The 18,322-nt window shown below is 40.7% G+C and overlaps 1 protein-coding gene and 1 pseudogene across 2 annotated transcripts in view; one reads left to right on the forward strand and one right to left on the reverse strand.

Annotated features, from left to right (window-relative positions):
• The window catches only part of FAM155A (family with sequence similarity 155, member A), a 602,979-nt gene that overhangs the window by 353,873 nt on the left and 230,784 nt on the right, over nt 1-18,322 (forward strand). The window lies entirely within an intron of this gene.
• LOC104982147 lies at nt 1,382-2,583 on the reverse strand (annotated as a pseudogene). The gene has a single exon (XR_824480.1). The product of XR_824480.1 is annotated as a non-histone chromosomal protein HMG-17 pseudogene (transcript).

The following is an 18,322-nucleotide window of genomic DNA, read 5'->3' on the forward strand; positions in this document are numbered from 1 at the left end:
GACGAATTTGAGGTATGGGCAAATTTCAGTCATGGAGAGAAGTTTCGTGATAGGAAATCCATCCAACTAGGTACAAAGTGAACACTTTTTCAGTGACTTTCTCGTGATATCAATGACATAATGTAATTGCTTTCGAATTACCCTAATCAAACTTTTAGCAAGCAATCCAGTTTGTCAGATCAGTTTAATCGTATTTAATAGAAGAGAAGATCTTCATTTTCAAAGAACCAGATGCTACCACAGAACCTCTTTGGGTGGTCAGAAATACTAGGATTCAGATCTTAATCTTTACTAAGGTCAAAGGGTTACTTCAGTATCAAATGATCAAAACCTTTTCCCTCTTGTTTGTTTTTCTTTCAAATATTTTTAAAGAATACAGTAGAGTTAGTAGATATATTAAATCAAAGGATATTAGAATGCCTTCATCAGTATATCTTGTTTAAAATTAGAGTCTTGTTGGCAATCCTATTGTTAGTGAATACGTAGAGCTATAAAGTTTACCGTATCTCATATAAGCTCAGTTCTGTCCTAAAATAATTTATTTTAGTTTCAGTGGTTAAAGAATCTGTCTGCAATGCAGGAGACACAGGAGATGTGGGTTCCATCCCTGGGTCAGGAAGGTCCCCTGGAGGAAGAAATCGCAACCCACTCCAGTGTTCTTGCCTGAAAAATCCCATGGACAGAGGAGCCTGGTGGGCTACAGTCCAAAGTGTCGCAGTGTCGGACATGACTGAGCAACTAAACACACACACACACACACAAATGGAGAGTGGTTCCTTCATATGAACAAATGTAGCTGTTCTATGTAGAGACCCCAAAGACTCATGACTTGTAGCAATTTGAAATTTTACTGAAGAACAAATTTGAGTCAAAATACTGCAAGGCAGATATGCGAGGATGATTTAGCAAATGAATGACTTAGCAAATGAGTGATTTAGCTAATGAGTGATTTAGCTAATGAGTAAGCTTAACCTCCAGAGAGGCAAGATTAGTGTTGTTATTAAAGAGGGTCTCTGAAGCCAGCAGGGTTGGTTTCAGCCCAGCTCTGCCCCTTGCCAGCCACAGGCCCATGAGCCTGAGCCTCCTCACTCAGCCCCACTGTCCTCCAGGGTAAACCGGGACGATACCAGTGGGAATGCTCCCTGCTGAAAGACGGTAGCTCTCAGGAGCCTGATTGGCTTTGACCTGTTGTCTCCATGTTTTGAAAAGTAATTCCCCTCCACAGATTAGCATGCTTAGTTCTTTATGAAAAGTGACTCTTTTCATATATATATGACTCTTTTCAATAATATATATATATTTCAAATATTGAGTTTGGGCTCAACTCAAATGTATATATATTTTTTCCCTTGCACTACATAAGGCCAGAAATTCTTTTTTATTTTTCCAAGCCAAACTGTATCCAGCTTTATTAAAGATACTTTTCATAAACAATCATGGTATTTCAGGCAGGACATGGGCAGACAATCGTTAACAGTATACAACTTTCAAACTCCCTTTTTCAGTGGACTACCAAATCAGAAAGCCACTATAAAACCCAAAGAAATCTTCATGTGATGCTCTGAACAGGCAAAGTTTAGAGTGAGGGTTGACATTTCACATTTAGCATGTCGTTTAACAACTTTTCACAAGCCGACCCTGACTTTCAGGAAATGGAAATGAAAATGGCCGAAGTATCACTCTGAGGAGCCACAGTCTAAAGGAAGGAACCGCTGCTCTTTTGAAGGACGCCATCTCAGTGGTGGCACTAGAAAGTCCAGATTGCCTGACATACTGGTCATCAATTTTGGGGGAGCACGGGGTTCAGGTTCCAACAGGTCTCTGGGTTAGGGGAGTCAAGTCTGTGCTGAGGTGGAGAGGGAGAGGAGGACATAAAAACTAAAGTTTAGCTCCCCACACCACAAGGTGTTTGTGCCAAGGTGGCTCATGTGCATCAACACCAAGGAATCCCTCCTTCCTGGGAACCAAGAGGAAGTCTCTCAAAACTAGACGGGGAAGGTATTTTCCCCCCACGTCAATTCAGCTTCGGAGACATTCTGTTAGTGACATGCGCTTCCCCCAAAAACCAACAATGAAGTGTTCTATGTGCTAACAACATAGCTTAAAAAAAAAAAGTAAAACAAAATTCTGCATTTTTATAAAACTTGATAAAAAATAGTATTTCAAACTGTACAGTCACCAGAAGTACACAGTTATCAAAAATGCACACACTTCAGTTGGCATCTCCAGCAGCTTCAGCTTTCTGTGCCTGGTCTGTTTTGGCATCTCCATTTTCTGCAGGGTTATTCCCATCCTTGCCAGCATCAGCCTTCCCCTTTTTCCCTTTGGGTACCTTCTCTGCCTTCTTTGCAGGGGCCTTTTTAGGCTTGGGCTCTGGCTTTGGAGGAGCAGGTTTAGCAGATAACCTTGCAGATCTTCTCTGTGGTTCGTCCTTCACCTTGGCTTTATCTCCTTTAGCGTCCCCGTCAGCCTTTCTCTTGGACATGGTGGCTGCAGCCGCGGGACGTGGGCGCTGGACCCGGGAATGCAGCGGCGTGCGGGCTTTAAGTCGATCCAGGCGTCGCTCTCGCCTCTTCTTCACACTGCTCCCAGAAAGTCTTTAAGTGGCACATCTTCCTGAAGATGTTATACTTCCTTATACATGGTGTTGCAAACACTTTTCATGAAGGTAAAACTTAAAGAAAGAAATGGGAAGAGAGAGAGAAAAATTGAATGGAAATAATTGTGCAGGACTTTCCAAAATGAATCTTTTTTTCCACAATATTAAATTCTTCCTGAGTTCTTAAAAATAATCACTTTGACTTAAAAAAAAAAGGTACTGGCAAGTTTCAAATACATGACTGCCACATTTCACATCTAAAGTATTACTTTGCAATAGGCTTAAAGAGTAGGAATATAGCATAATTATTATATGATATAATATATATAATGACATCCTTCTTGAAGTTCAGGATGTTATTTAGTAATATACATAATTAGAAAAGCATTTGCTTCTCTTCTCTACAAGTTTTTTTTTTTTTCTTTGTGGAAGCAATCTCATTTAAAACCCCATCTAGCACTTTAATTCAGTTTATAAATTAACTATTTAACAATTCTAATCACCAAAGAGCAGAATGTCACAGTTATATCCAGAAAGTGGATATACATGAAATATATGCCAGTGAAAAATCGTTTATAAAGAAGACTAAGGTGGAGGAGAGAATAATTAGATAGAATGGGTCCTCTTTGACAAATATGTTAAGATAACAGAAACATTTCACAATGTAGGAAATGCTTATAATGTTGGTATTTCTTTAATGTGGGCTTAAAGCTAGTACACGACAGAGATGATATGAAGCGAAAGTTTGTAAGAGACTGACTGTTATGGTGCCAGGAATTTTGAAATTCCCAAAAGGCAGCCCTTGATCATACATCAGGTGTCCTGAGGAGTCTGCATTGTCAGTTCACATAACCAGATACCTGAGACGCTGGCTAGAGAGCCTTGGCAAGAAGGGAGGACGTGATCTAGGAAGTGGGGTGGCTGGTCTGCTCCTGGCTCCGTGGACCGACTTGAAGGACATCTTCCACAGAAGTCTGGAACTGCCAGCATCAGCGGTTCCTTTGACACTCAGAACTCATTTGAATAAAAAAGTGACTTTGATCCGAAGAACTTTTTATCCTCCTGGTTTGCTCCATACGATGAAACTCTAGAGAAACTTTGAAACTGTAACTTTCGTGAGAAGTCAGAAATTATTTTATTTTGAAATCTGAAATGAGTATATTTGCTTCTAAAAATCTTATATGTTTCTCAAATATGTATTTTTAATACTTAATGCAGCTGTAAAATCTATGTAACAGTGAGTATTTCATGATAAACTTATCCAAATCTAAGGTTTTAATGAAAAAAAAAAAAAAAAAAAAAAAAAAAGGCTGAGTTTCTTTAGTTTCTCCAAAGCAAAAAAAAAAAGTAATATAAAAAGTAAAAATAAATGTAAATGTTTAACCATAAGGAAGAGATTAAGTATAGCATAGTGGTTTAAACACAGATTTAAAATCCAGACTTTCTTTGTTTGACTTTTCTCTGTTGCTTGGACAAGTTCCATAACCATTCTGTTCTCTGTCTCTTTTCTTTAATCTGTGTTATAGAAATAATAATTTAAATAATTTCATAAGGTTTTATGAATTTTAAGTAAATTAACACAAAGAACAATGCCTGCTGTTAATTATGTAATATTTAGTACCTAACGGAAAATATGATTACCTGTAGTTTCACAGGTCTCTTTCACCTTACTTGATATATTACATTGCATTTGTAAATAATCTGAAGCATTTGCGTTTTGAGTCTTTCCAAATACTCATTAATTAGAATGAGTAATCAATTAGATATTGTTGAATTCTCTGAGGAAATAAAAATAAAGTCCAAATAGAAATGAAAATCTCATTTAGTAACCTTAACATTCATTTCAACAAAGAATGAATTATGCATTAAAAAACGTACATTTCTTATGTAAGAAAATGAATACTGAACATCAATTACCTGAAAGACCTTACCAAATCAAAAGTGTCATCATAATGTTAAACAAACCCGGGTGACTCTATTCAAGACTGAGAACTCTTGAGAGTCCCTTGGACAACAATGAGATCAAACCAGTCAATCCTAACGGAAATCAACCCTGAATATTCTTTGGAAAGACTGATGCTGAAACTCCAATACTTTGACCACCTGATGTGAAGAGCCGACTCATTTGAAAAGACCCTGATGCTGGGAAAGATTGAAGGTGGGAGGAGAAGGGAACAAGGATGAGATGGTTGGATGGCATCACCTACTCCATGGACATGAGTTTGAGCAAGCTCCCGGAGATAGGGAAGGGCAGGGAAACCTGCGGCTCTGCAGTTCATGGTTTACAAAGACTTGGACACGATTTAACAACTGAACGATCGGACCCAGAAAGGTCAGTGTTTTAAAACCAGCATTTATGAATAAACAGTTGTTTCTTCAGAGACAGGGGCTGTCTGAGCAGTCTGTTGCTTTGGGGAAACTTCCTGAAGCAAACAGTGAAGTTATTTACCGGTTTACAGCCTTATCTTCTTTGAGCAAGAATTTGCTGGAACAAATGATAAAGTCATGGTGATACAGAAGGTCTAAACTTTGGTCCTGCTAATCAAACTGTAGAATGCCATGTGGTCTCAGCTCTCAGTAGTTATTTGAACATTCAACTGTACAGTTCTTTCTTTCTTTTTTTTTTTCTAGAAATTGAAATAGGAAGCAAAGATGATTTTCATTTATTTCACTGGATTTGTTTCTCAACTTAGTTTCCCTGACCACAAATGCAATTCGTAAGAGCTTCAAATGTCACATGAAGATGCTTTTTAAGGTTACAGTAATATAACTTACTTTTTTAAAGGACTAACTGTCCCTTCACACGCTCCAGCTACTTTCTTAAATTGTTGCTTGGCTTACAAATTAATTGATCCCGAGGTCCTAAATGCCTCTTGGCTTATTATGGAAACATTTGTGTTAATTGACCCAACCAAGGGTCTCTGTGATTGTCTCTGGTGCCAGAGAACTTCCACCAAATAAGTTTATGTAGGGATTCCAACATAAATCTATGGTCATAACCCAGTGAGATTGAATGCAAAAAATCTCAACTCTTGAGTGCTTAAATTGAGGTGTACTTATAAACAAAATTAATAAAATGACCAAAGGTTATCTATACTTCATCCACTGCTTATATGAAAGATTAAATGTTTTGGATGATTTGATACTATCCAAATATGAAAGAAATGTTTTAGAGGTCTTGCTCTTAGAATGATCAATTTGCTTATAACATATTCAAAATAAATTGACTAATTTGATATTATCACTCAATGGACACAAGTTTGAGCAAACTCCAGGAGGTAGTGAAGTACAGGGAAGCCTGGCGTGCTCCAGTTCATGGAGTCACAGAGAGTCTGACATGACTTAGCGACTGAACAACAACAATATTTTTATCCCTGTCTTTTTCAAAGCAGGATTATATACTTTTGTAGCCAAATTTTAATTTAATCTAGCTCATTTTTCTCTTTTCTTTCATGCATGAGAAAAAATACACTCGAATACACTCAAATACACTCAAATGGTTAAGGATATGATCAGATAGTTAACAGGGGAAATTAAAGATTCTAAACTGTAGATTGTTGCTCTTCATACCACATTGCCTGCCAGTTCAGAATACTGTATTTTGCAAACACTTTCTTTGGTGAGTGATTCATGGTTCAAAATTCAGAGCTCACGACAAGTCTTCTGTGTCCATACAATGTCAGATCCACCGTGAGGGTGCCTGCTGCCTACGAGGACAGAGCTTTCTTTGTAACTTGAGGGTGCACTCCCAAACATAATTGTATTAATCTTTTATTTTTGAAATATTTGTTTTTTTCATAAAGTTAGTACAATAATTGATCTCCCCAAAGAGTATGGTTCTACAGACCTGAAATCTCTATCGCAAGAGGCATCGTGTGCCAGAGATTTAGAGTATTGTACTGATTTCCTTTTCATTTCTCCTAGCATTTCTGCTCCTTTATTAAAAAGAAATCCAGAGAGACATGTATGTTTGCACAGGGTGAAGGCTTTGGGTTTGTGTTGCTCCATCTATGAGTTCCTACATAGTGTTGATTGAGCAGCTCTAAATAAAGAGCCTCTGTGAGGCCATAATTTCTCCCTCAAGCTCTCTTACTTTCTGATTTAATTGTGTCCATTTCATTGAGCTGAGACAATAGCTTCTCTGATAATTTCTCTAGCAGTTTCTAAAATAAAATTGTTATAATTATACTTATTTTCATAAGTTTTTTACTTGGCTCCTCAAGGGCACCTTTAAAATGCTGATTTGAGAAGCACATGTTTGTGAAGTCACAGTTGCTCAGTCGTGTCCGACTCTTTGTGACCCCATGGACCCCCATAGCCCGCCAGGCTCCTCTGATTCTCCAGGCAGGAATACTAGAGTGGGTTGTCATTCCCTTCTCCAGGGGATCTTCCCAATCCAGGGATCTAACCCGGGCCTCCTGTGTTTCAGGCAGATTCTTTATCATCGAGCCACCACGTACCCCTACAAATCTACAATAAACTCTCTGTCAAGAACACCAGGCATCTGATCCCCTTTGGTAATTAGCGTCTAACGTTTGCAAACAGAAGGCTGTGTAAGGAACCAAAGCACAGTGCTTTCCGCATGTATCAGTGAACACGAGCGGGATTTGAGTGGAATCTTCAGGGATTTGCAGCCCATCCTTCTGTATGCCTCTCACGCGTCAGCTCTTTTGGTCTCCTCTCTCGGAATCGAGTGCCCCTCCTGGTTCTCTTGTAAGAACATTTTGTTTCATTTTTCTGGATGGTAACAACTTCAAATACTAGGTCTAGTGAACCATGGGTTTATCTCTCAGCATCTCCAAGTAGGGTGGATAGCTTTATCAGTAGGGTTCAGATAAAGAGTGGCTTAATGTCAAAACGCCATTATCCACCTTTCATTATATAGTTTCTGAAGAACAGTTTTCCAGCTCTGTGACCTAGTTTTCCTTCTTGGTCGTATATTGTGAAAGCACTATATACTCTGTAATACTTTGATTGATGCAAAATGGGAAAAAAATACAAAGTGAAAGTTGCCCCTCAAATTATCCTGGATAACTATTATTAATAATTTGATATTACCCTTTTGTGTGGGTAAATATGGCTATGTTTATATAAGCTTTATAATCATATTAAATTTTTCCATCAAAGATATTTCTTTGGCACCCTTCTGTGATCCCTATAGGATCATCTTAGTAGTGCTTGTGTCTGTATCAGATTCCATTGTGTGTGTATAAAATAATCCATTTAGCCATTGACCATTAAGGTGCATTTAGGTTTTTCCGCCTTCGTCTGTTTTGTAATTAATGCTGCAAGAGACACATTTGCGCACTCGGGCTGCTATGACAAAATACCATGGACTGGGCATCTTAACCAACAGATATTTATTTCTCCAGGTCCAGAGGCTAGGAGACCAAGGTGCCAGCAACCAGCAGATACAGTTCCTGGTGAGGGCTCTCTTCCTTGCTTGCAGACAGCCGTCTTCTTGCTCTGTCTTTTCATGGAGTGTGTGTGTGAATGGAGAGGGGGCGGGGGTGGAAAGAGAGAGAAAGAAAACAGAAAGAAGGAAAGAGAAAAAGGGAAGATGAGCACACTCCACTTCTTCTTGTAAAATACTGATCTCACTTGAGGCCCCACCATTAGGACCTCATCCAAACCGAGTTACCACCCAAGGTTCATGGCTGGATTCCACCAGATCAGAGGTAGGGCCTCAACACATGGATTGCGTGAGGGGCACAATAGCAGACGTATATCCATGTATATGAATACTTCTGAAGGATCAGATCAGATCAGATCAGTCGCTCAGTCATGTCCGACTCTTTGTGACCCCATGAATCACAGCACGCCAGGCCTCCCTGTCCATCACCAACTCCCAGAGTTCACTCAGACTCACGTCCATCGAGTCAGTGATGCCATCCAGCCATCTCATCCTCTGTCATCCCCTTCTCCTCCTGCCCCCAATCCCTCCCAGCATCAGAGTCTTTTCCAATGAGTCAACTCTTTGCATGAGGTGGCCAAAGTACTGGAGTTTCAGCTTTAGCATCATTCCCTCCAAAGAAATCCCAGGGCTGATCTCCTTCAGAATGGACTGGTTGGATCTCCTTGCAGTCCAAGGGACTCTCAAGAGTCTTCACCAACACCACAGTTCAAAAGCATCAATTCTTCGGTGCTCAGCCTTCTTCACAGTCCAACTCTCACATCCATACATGACCACTGGAAAAACCATAGCCTTGACTAGATGAACCTTTGTTGGCAAAGTAATGACTCTGCTTTTGAATATGCTATCTAGCTTTCTAGAAATGAAATGTTTAGTCAAATCAAGCTCTGTTTTTATTGGGAAGGGATCATAGCTGAGCAATGAAGGAAAATACCCTGACATCCCTAAGGTTTGCAGCACATGACCATTACCAGATGTTTATGACCAGCTCCAGCCAGAATAGCCTTTTACTCTGCTGTCTGCAATGCACAACGTGAGGCTTACTGTCTGCCTAAGAGAGGAGACAGAGCTTCATTTTCCTTTCGTACTTGAATCAGTGAAAATAGTTGATTTTTAAAGCATTGAAAGCTTTAAACTTTAACTTTTAAACATTTTAACATTTTAAACTTTTCTATGCTATCTGTCAAATCAAGAGAGAAATAACTTAAGAAGTCAATAGCTTGGGAATAACTACATATATCTTAGCGGTGCCATGGACTGCAGCCCACTGGGCTCCTCTGTCCACGGGATTCTCCAGGCAGGCACACTGGAGTGCGTTGCCGTTTCCTCCTCCAGGGGATCTTCCCAGTTCCCAGGGATCAAGCAAATGTCTCTTATGTCTCCTGCCTTGACAGGCAGGTTTTTTTAGTCACTGGTGCCACCTGGGAAGCCCAAAATAACTTGAGTTAGGGACTATTAGATTCTTCCAGCTAAGACTCAGTGATTCTAGCTTGTTTTAGAATAATTGTTTACTTTTTAATAATTCCTCTGAGAATCAAAACAGCCTGTTGTCCATTTCATTGGCATGTAATTGTTTATAGTCATCTCTTGTGATCCTTTGTTAAAAGGTCTTTTTAATATGTTTATTTTATCTAAAAGTACTAAGTGTTCTGTATCTGGAATTATAAAACTATATCTGATCAGCTTATGCTGCTGAAAAGAAACATCTGTCCACACGTTATTTTGTTTTATTCTCATATTTTTCCTAACAGTAGCCAGTGTTAAAGTGTGGAAACTCAGGCCCAGAACTCAAGTGGGTTAGCCACTCTGCCCAGCGTGGCAGCGGCAGGTCACGGTCCCAGATGCTTACAGCATCACACCTCTGCCCTTCCTTCGCTCTGCCGTGTTCTGGACTTAAGTGTTGCTCTTTCTCCTCCGGATGTTAAGGTTTACCATGGCAGTTCTTCTTCTTGGAACCAGTAAATATTTGTTGAATGGAATCAGACTTTTTGGCATAATGGCCTCCCCTCAGGTAATTGCAAGTAAATTTTAATAAGTTAGAGTTGGGTTAAATTGAAACAAGAATCGCTGCAGCTCACCACAGTGTTCAGCGCTTTTCTTCTCTGAGTTGTAAAGCATCAGCAATTTGTTTCTTGATTGCATTCATCAAGAGCATTTACTTAGTACAAGACAGAGGTGAGGGACAGTCACATGACTTTTCTTAGCCTGACAGTTACTGAGGTTAGTAGTTCCAGAATATTGATCGCTGAATCGTATACAAATTTTACTGATGGTTTAAAGTATTTGACTTTTCAATGACCTTATTTGCTTCCCATATAGCTGTTTCTCTTGCTAAATGCAGTATTGATAATGTAAGCTTCCTAATTGGTACTTTATTTTCATTAATCATAAAAAATTATGCCATAAATGAGAAGAAGATAATTTAATTTTTATTGTGAATTTCAGTATCTTGATTTTCCAAGAACATAAAGAATGAAATAGGACTGAGTGTGCTGCTGTCGCTTTATAGGTGGCTTGTGAAAATTTTTATGAAATCTTACTACACAGAAGTGAGAGGACATGAAACAGTGAGAGCGCTTTGAAAGAACTGGAGGCATAGTTCAAACCCTAGTCTTTCAGAAGTGAAAGTGTATATCTGTGTCACATGCCTCTTCACTGAGTGCAACTGAGAATTTCACTGGATCTTAAAATCAAGTTTCAAAGAACGTGGTTTGAAAACTCGTAGGCCATACTTAGTGACATAGGCACTGCTATGGGTAAATTAAAAGAAAAAAATGCAGACAGAACTTCTTAAAACTGTCTCTGACCTAGTTGGAGACAAAATACACATGCAAGAAAAGGATACATTTCTTATTCTTCCTGCTTCATAAAGGAGGTTGTTAGAATGATTTTTCGTAGAATACAGGGTTTTGGAAGTTCAATACAGAATTAAATGTTTCTTAAAGCATTTTAGAAGTAAATGTTTCTAAAATCTCATTTTCTTCGACTTGGCAGTAAGTCTAATATTGTCTTCAGCAATTTAGTTCATAAGTGACATGACATCAAATGTTTATGCAAATTATAGCATGATTTCACCCAATTTTATTTACTTCATGCTCATGATAGTTTTAATAAAAGGGCATTTAAATTTTATCTTTAATTTTTTCTATCCAATAGGAAGAATACAATTTTCTCAAAAATAATTTAATTTGATCTATTGTTTTAAGGAACATAAATTATTTCTACTTTTAAGATTGTCAGTGAGGACTTCCCTGGTGGTCCAGTGGTTAGGACTCCATGCTTCCCACGCAAGTGGCGAGGGTTCAGTCTCTGGTGGGAGAACTACCATCCCAGAGGCTGAGTGGTGCAAGCAAAACAGAAAAAATGTTAATGATAAATTGGAGAGCTTGGGGCCTGCTCCATAGGTTTGGTCAAGGTTCTGTGTTATGGTCCCTTTTAACAAAACAATTCTCTGAAGTTTGGTCTTTTAGTCGGTCAGTTACAGGCAAAGTAGTATATTCAGACTTTGTAACATGTTCACTTTTAAGTCCCACAGTCAATATTCAAAGATGTGTCCTCACGTGCCAACTGATTCTTTTTTAAAAATATAATAAGTAATATTAAAGACAAAGTCAATATCGTTTATTTCCTTCTAATACCCATGAGCAGACCACCTGACCTGCCTCTTGAGAAACCTGTATACAGGTCAGGAAGCAACAGTTAGAACTGGACATGGAACAACAGACTGGTTGTAAATAGGAAAAGGAGTACATCAAGGCTGTATATTGTCACCCTGCTTATTTAACTTATATGCAGAATACATCATGAGAAACGCTGGACTGGAAGAAGCACAAGCTGGAATCAAGATTGCCGGGAGAAAGATCAATAACCTCAGATACGCAGATGACACCACCCCTATGGCAGAAAGTGAGAAGAACTAAAGAGCTTCTTGATGAAAGTGAAAGAGGAGAGTGAAAAAGTTGGCTTAAAGCTCGACATTCAAAAAACTAAGATCATGGCATCTGGTCCCATCACTTCATGGCAAATAGATGGGGAAACAGTGGAAACAGTGGCTGACTTTATTTTTTCTGGGCTCCAAAATCACTGTGGATGGTGATTGCAGCCATGAAATTAAAAGATGCTTGCTCATTGGAAGGAAAGTTATGAGCAACCTAGACAGTGTATTAAAAAGCAGAGACATTACTTTGCCAACAAAGATGTGTCTATTCAAGGCTATGGTTTTTCCAGAAGTCATGTATGGATGTGAGACTTGGACTATAAAGAAAGCTGAGTGCCGAAGAATTGATGTTTTTGAACTGTGGTGTTGGAGAAGACTCTTGAGAGTCCCTTGGACTGCAAGGAGATTCAACCAGTCCATCCTAAAGGAAATCAGTTCTGAATGTTCATTGGAAGGACTGATGCTGAAGCTGAAACTCCAATACTTTGGCCACCTGATGCGAAGGACTGACTCATTTGAAAAAACCCTGATGCTGGGAAAGATTGAGGGCAGGAGGAAAAGGGGACAACAGAGGATGAGATGGTTGGATGGCATCACTGACTCAATGCACATGAATTTGGGTAAGCTCTGGGAGTTGGTGATGGACAGGGAGGCCTGGCATGCTGTGGTTCATGGGGTTGCAAAGAATCGGACACAACTGAGCAACTGAACTGAACTGAACTGAACTGAATACCCATTAGTCAAAGAGTTCTTACATTTAAGGCTAAATTTGATACAGTCTGTAAAGCACCTTTAGAAGAAAATGAATTCTTAGAATGATTTAACCTTAAGAAATATGAGTTGAGAGAAAAGCAAAATCTAATTTAAAAACCATGATAACTTTTCATTATCAATATACATAGTTTCATGTATATAATACTGGATACCACTGTAAAATGTGTAAAATTTCCCACCTACGATATGCACCCCCTGGCAACAGACAGCAGCACATGAAGATCTCCAGTGAGATTTGCTTGATGCGGAACGGATCAGTGCTTTGCTTAACCACAGAATTCTGTGCAGCCTTTGCAGACATTGACTCTGGTGCCCAGGAACATCTTTTATGGAACAGAAGGCCTAGGAAAAAAGGAAGCGTATTAGGGCAGAGCACATCTACTCCTAGCAATGGAGTAATACCCTGACAATGAGTGTCAGTTGTTAGTTCTTAATGTTAGAGGCAGGTGCCAAGTCTCAGAATCTTTGAGATGTGTGTTAAATGAGGAAAATAACTGGCTGTTATATAAAGAGTCAATCGCCCTGCCTGCTGAAGCCCCATCTCCAGCCCCTCTGGGACACGGGCTCACGGGTGGGATAGCCAGCAGTGCCGCCTGGGGGTAAATGTGGAGGTTGTGACTCCCTGGAGATGGCCAGGCTTCTGGATTTCTAATTTATCATCTTGTCACCTCCCACTCTCGCCTCTTTGGGGCTGAGATGAAAGAAGTGAGATATAAAGGAATATTCATTTCACTTTTTAATTAAACATTTGGTTTGGTTCCAACATACAAGATTTCAGTTCACATGCACAGAAAAGATGTCAGAAAAATGGTAAAAAAAAAAAAAAAAAACAAGCTTAGAAATTATATTCTTACATACAAAAGACTTATTTTGTCTTCAGCAGAAAAAAAACAAAAAATTCCTCTTGGAGGGCCCAGACAGGGTTCATAGAGTGTCGTCTTGGAATGTGGATATTTCTTGACTTCTGTCAGTGAAATTAGCGCAATGGACCATAGAAATATACATTATTGTGGTTTCTGATTTTTTTAAATGTTTCTATTTTTACACATATGCAAAAACGTTTAACCAAAACTAGCTAACTATAGCCATAGAAGCGTGCTTGGAAAGTGTTTATTTGTTGGGCTTTCTTAACCCAAACAAATGCTAGAACATTTGTTTGAAAGACTATCTTCTCTTAGGTTCCTGTTGGCATCTGTTCTCATCCTCCTCCACTGGCCATTTAGTTTCAAGCTATAAATAGACTGTAGATGCTCAGAAACATATACATGTTTGTATTTGATCTTAGCCTATAAAGATGCAGTTACCAGTTCGGCAGATGAAATATTAAGCATCCTCTAAGAGTCTGAATGATAAGGTTTTGTTCCAAGGAAGAGAGTCGCTTCCTGTTTCGTACCTGCCACAGATTCTTGGGTCTCAGCATACTGTTTACAGATGCAAATTCAAAAAAACGGGATTTTAAAAGTATCTCAAGTTAGGTCAGTGCCAGTATGAGTTCTGAGGGTCTTGAGAGTCTCAGGGTTCTTTCCTAGTCTCCTGGTCTCATAAGCAGGCTTCTCAAGGCCCAGTGGGCCTTCACGGGTTAGTAAGGTGACTGTTGGCAGGTTTTAACTTCCTCTTTAGTAAAACAAGGGATTTAAATCAAATTTCTTAAATGTCCCTCCCAATACTAATCTTCCAGGGATCTCTTTAATGTGTCAGTGCCTCGTGGAGGGGTTTTACTCTAGGACAAGATCAGAAACTGTTGGGATGTAAACTTCTTTAGCATTAAAGCAGGACCTAGACAATTTTAATGGAAATATCAAGCCAGGAAATACTCTTTCCATTGACTTGATCATTGAGTTTTTCTATGTACCACCTTCTTTCTGATAGTGGCCTTCTGCTCTCACATCAACAAATACCGTATAAATGCTCATTTGAAACCTGTGAACTAAATACAGATGGCAATTTACACAGCTGTCGGTCTGGGCAGGCAGCGAATCTAAACCCCACTCATGGCGTCCGTGGAGAAGGTTCTCATCTGTCACACCTCATCCCTTTACTGAGACGATATCCTGTTCTGAAGCTCCGTGTGATTTTAAAGATTGTTTTCCGAACGCATAGACAGTAGAGTAGACTTCTTACATGCCGTCCATATAGACTTTTCCCAGAGTTGAATGAGTTCTGAGCAAGGACAAGTTGTGCCTCATCTTTCTGAAATAAAACCAGTATGAAATCTGAGCCTGCAGAAGGAGATCAAAGCTTACAAGACGTTGTATATCATCACTGAAGATGAAACTCCTGCTGTGAAATCCGCGAGCGGTGGAAGAGTTTACCCATGTACACGCTAGATGGTGAAACTTTGCTGCCGAGCCAGAAGCTATTGTTCAGAGTTCCTGCATATTTTATTAAACAGGATGGGCCAGGTAGACAGTATGGTTTATTCAGGTGATTCCTACTGGTCCCAAGGAAGTATTGCTTGACTCTTCAGACAGGAGATCATTCCAGTAAGAAAAGAATTCTGAAAACTTAATGATAAATGTCATGGGGAGCATAAACCTGGGTGACAAGATGTTCTGAATGTTCGTCATTTCTTCCTCTTCTGTTTTTGCACTTTACTGGAAAAATACCTTGTGTCCCAGTTCTGAATTAAACAGGGACTGAGTATCAGGGGAGAGAGCTTCTGACAAGCCTTTTTTTCTTTTTATGGTTTGTGTCGATGAAGAGGGTCCCCCTGGCTTCCCAACTGTGTTGCCCCTGACATTCCTGCAGTCAACAAGAGCACTGAAATAATAATAATAAGGTGAAGCAATCTACACTTGTGCACCTGGGTATTTATCCAAAGGAGCTGATAACTTACTTCTGCACAAAAACCTGCACACGGATATTTATAGAAACTTCATTCTTAAGTGTCAACACTTGGAAGCAACCAAGGTGTCCTTCAGGGTGCGAGTGGATAAATAAACATCAAAACAATGGAGTATTATTCAATGTTAAAAAGAAATGGTCTGTGAAGTCACACCGTGGAGGGATCTTAAATGCGTCTTACTGGATGAAAGAAGTCAACCTGCAAAGGCTCCATTCTGTCTGATTCCAGCCTTCTGGAAAAGGCGAAACTGTGCAGACCACAAAAGGATCAGACCTTGCCAAAGGTTAAGGAGGAGGAAGGCATGGAGAGGCGGACCACAGGAGATTTTAGGGTAGGGAGGCACTTTTGCATGAGACTGTGAGGGTGAACGCATGCCATGAAACACTTAGCTAAACCCAGCAGAACGTGCAACATCACGAGCGGATCCCGCCAGGAGCACAGGCTTCGGGTGACGAGGACATGTCAGTGTCGCACTGGGGTTGCAGCTCCTGCCGCACTTTGGTGGGGGCTGGGGTATCACAGTGCGGAGGGGGCGGCTTTGCATGTGTGTGAGCGTGGAATCTTTGTTCTTCCCGCTCAGTTTTGTTATGACCCTAAAGTTCCTCTATACATAAGTCTCTTTTTACAAAATAAGACAATAGTTCTCTTCAATTATAGAATTTTGAGGAGCCTCGTGTTACTTACTGGAATAGGAAATGGCAAGCCACTCCAGCGTTCTCACCTGGAGAATCCCATGGACAGAGGAGCCTGGTGGGTTACAGCCCATAAAGTTGCACAGAGTTGGACATGACTCAAGAGACTTAGCAGCAGTAGCACTATGTCACTTATACTACTTAATACACATTAACATTAACTAGGATGCAGTATGTTCTATTGCTGGGTAAAAAAAAATAAAGTGGGTCATTGAAAGCACCCTCATTTCACTTTAATGATAAATTTCACTAGCCAGACCTAATATGTTACTAGTAATACATCAGTCTCTTTCATCAGGCTAACAGCAAAAACGATTGCTCTCCTAGCAAACAATAGTAATAGTCCTGGGAAAGGCTCTGTGGGGCCCTGGAGGATGGTCTGAATGGTGGGAAATCTCCAAGAGGAACCTCTGAGCTCAGCTGCAGACTGTGCTCCGTGCAGAAGGATGGTTGTCAGGTAGAAACATTTCCAGATTTTCAGGTTTTCAGTAGAAGCCAGAGCACTAAGACCTCCCGTTTTAAAAATCTTGACCCAGTGTTAAATAAAACATGGCAGATCCAGCACATGTGTCAGACCACTTGACCTCTGGATCAGCAGTGTTTTACCTTCTAGAGCAAGACGTGAGCTTGAGAAAGACACGGGGCTGGGAGCAAAGAATTGACCTAGGAGGAGCAGGAGGTCAATGAAGAAAACACATCCGTGTGTGACAGATGGAAAGATGGACAGGGACAGACAGGAGAGAGAGGAGGGAAGGACACGCGAAGTCAGGAAGCTAATAAAGCGGAAGACGAGGAAGCAAGCAGGGTGGATGGAGTCCGTACAGTGTCTCTGGGATTCATGTCCCCACAGGTGAGGCTGAGGACGGTCCACTGGGCTTAGCCGCTGAGGTCGCCTCTGGCCTTTGACACTGTGACATCTCTGAGCATCAGGACCACAGATGTCCTCCAAGGAGGGAGGAGACAAACCGGGTGGAAAATTGGAAGGAGTTGTGCACAGTTTATTTATTTAACAAGTCTGATAGTCAGAGGAAAGAAATTGGTCAGAAACCAGGGAGACAGGGAAGGCAAGAGAGAACTAATCTTTCTGGGTAAAGGAGATCTGTTCAAGTGTAAAGCAGAAGTGAGAAGGGCAGCGTGGAGAAGAAAAAATAAAAATGCCGGAGGGCAAGAGAAAAGGGGTTGAGAAACCTCAAGGGTTTATTCACAGACGTTCCTTGTGGCTCCTGTTTCCAGAATGACACTGTGCCCTGTCATTTCGTGAGCTCTTGTGACTTCACACACTCGTGGCTCAGTGGGCACTGTTTGTTCAAGGACTGTCACCCCTAGGTGGTCAGGACACAATAGACTGTTACAAAGCTTTAATAGTCATCCAATGTAGCATGTGTGCTTTGAAGGCTGTTCTCTATAGACAGCCACGATGTAATAGAAAGGAGGGGGTATGGGCAGGTAATGGACCCAGCCACGCCAGCTCCGCTCCCCAGCCCGTCTGTGGTTGTGTGAGTCCCTCGGAGGGGTCTTGGGATCTGCCGGCTGCTTCTGCCTTAAGAGGATCTGGCGTGTCCACTGGCCCCTGGTGTCCTGCCCGGAGCTCTGAGCCAGCCTGATCCTCCCGGTCTGCTCGATGGAGCACAGCCGTCCTAATTGCCTCCCTTTGGGTTTTCGTTTCGTCTACAGGGCAGCCAGGCTCGGAAGGTCCACATCCTCTGTGGAAGCAACGTAATATGAAATCCAGTGTTATTTCCTGTGCTGTGACTCACACCCCATCTGGCAGAGCCAGGGACTGAAACAGCATCTCCAGGGCCCCAAGGACTGAAAATGTAGCTCATCGTTGGAGATTTCCACAGCCAACTCAAAGCCTATATTTTCCATCAGTTAAATATTTAGCATTGGCAGCATGAATTTGGATTCGTTCCTCTTCCTGCAAATTAGCTGTTTATAACTATTAGTGATGCCTCGTGAGGCTGGCGATAAAGAGGGCTCCTTCCTCTCCCCAGCTCCAGTCTCTCTTCTCGGGTGTAAGCCGGTTAAGGACACAGAGCCTGGGGAAGGGAATTCAAACACC

Source organism: Bison bison, unplaced genomic scaffold, assembly GCF_000754665.1.
Source record: "Bison bison bison isolate TAMUID 2011002044 unplaced genomic scaffold, Bison_UMD1.0 scf7180017864527, whole genome shotgun sequence".
NCBI lineage: Eukaryota > Metazoa > Chordata > Mammalia > Artiodactyla > Bovidae > Bison > Bison bison.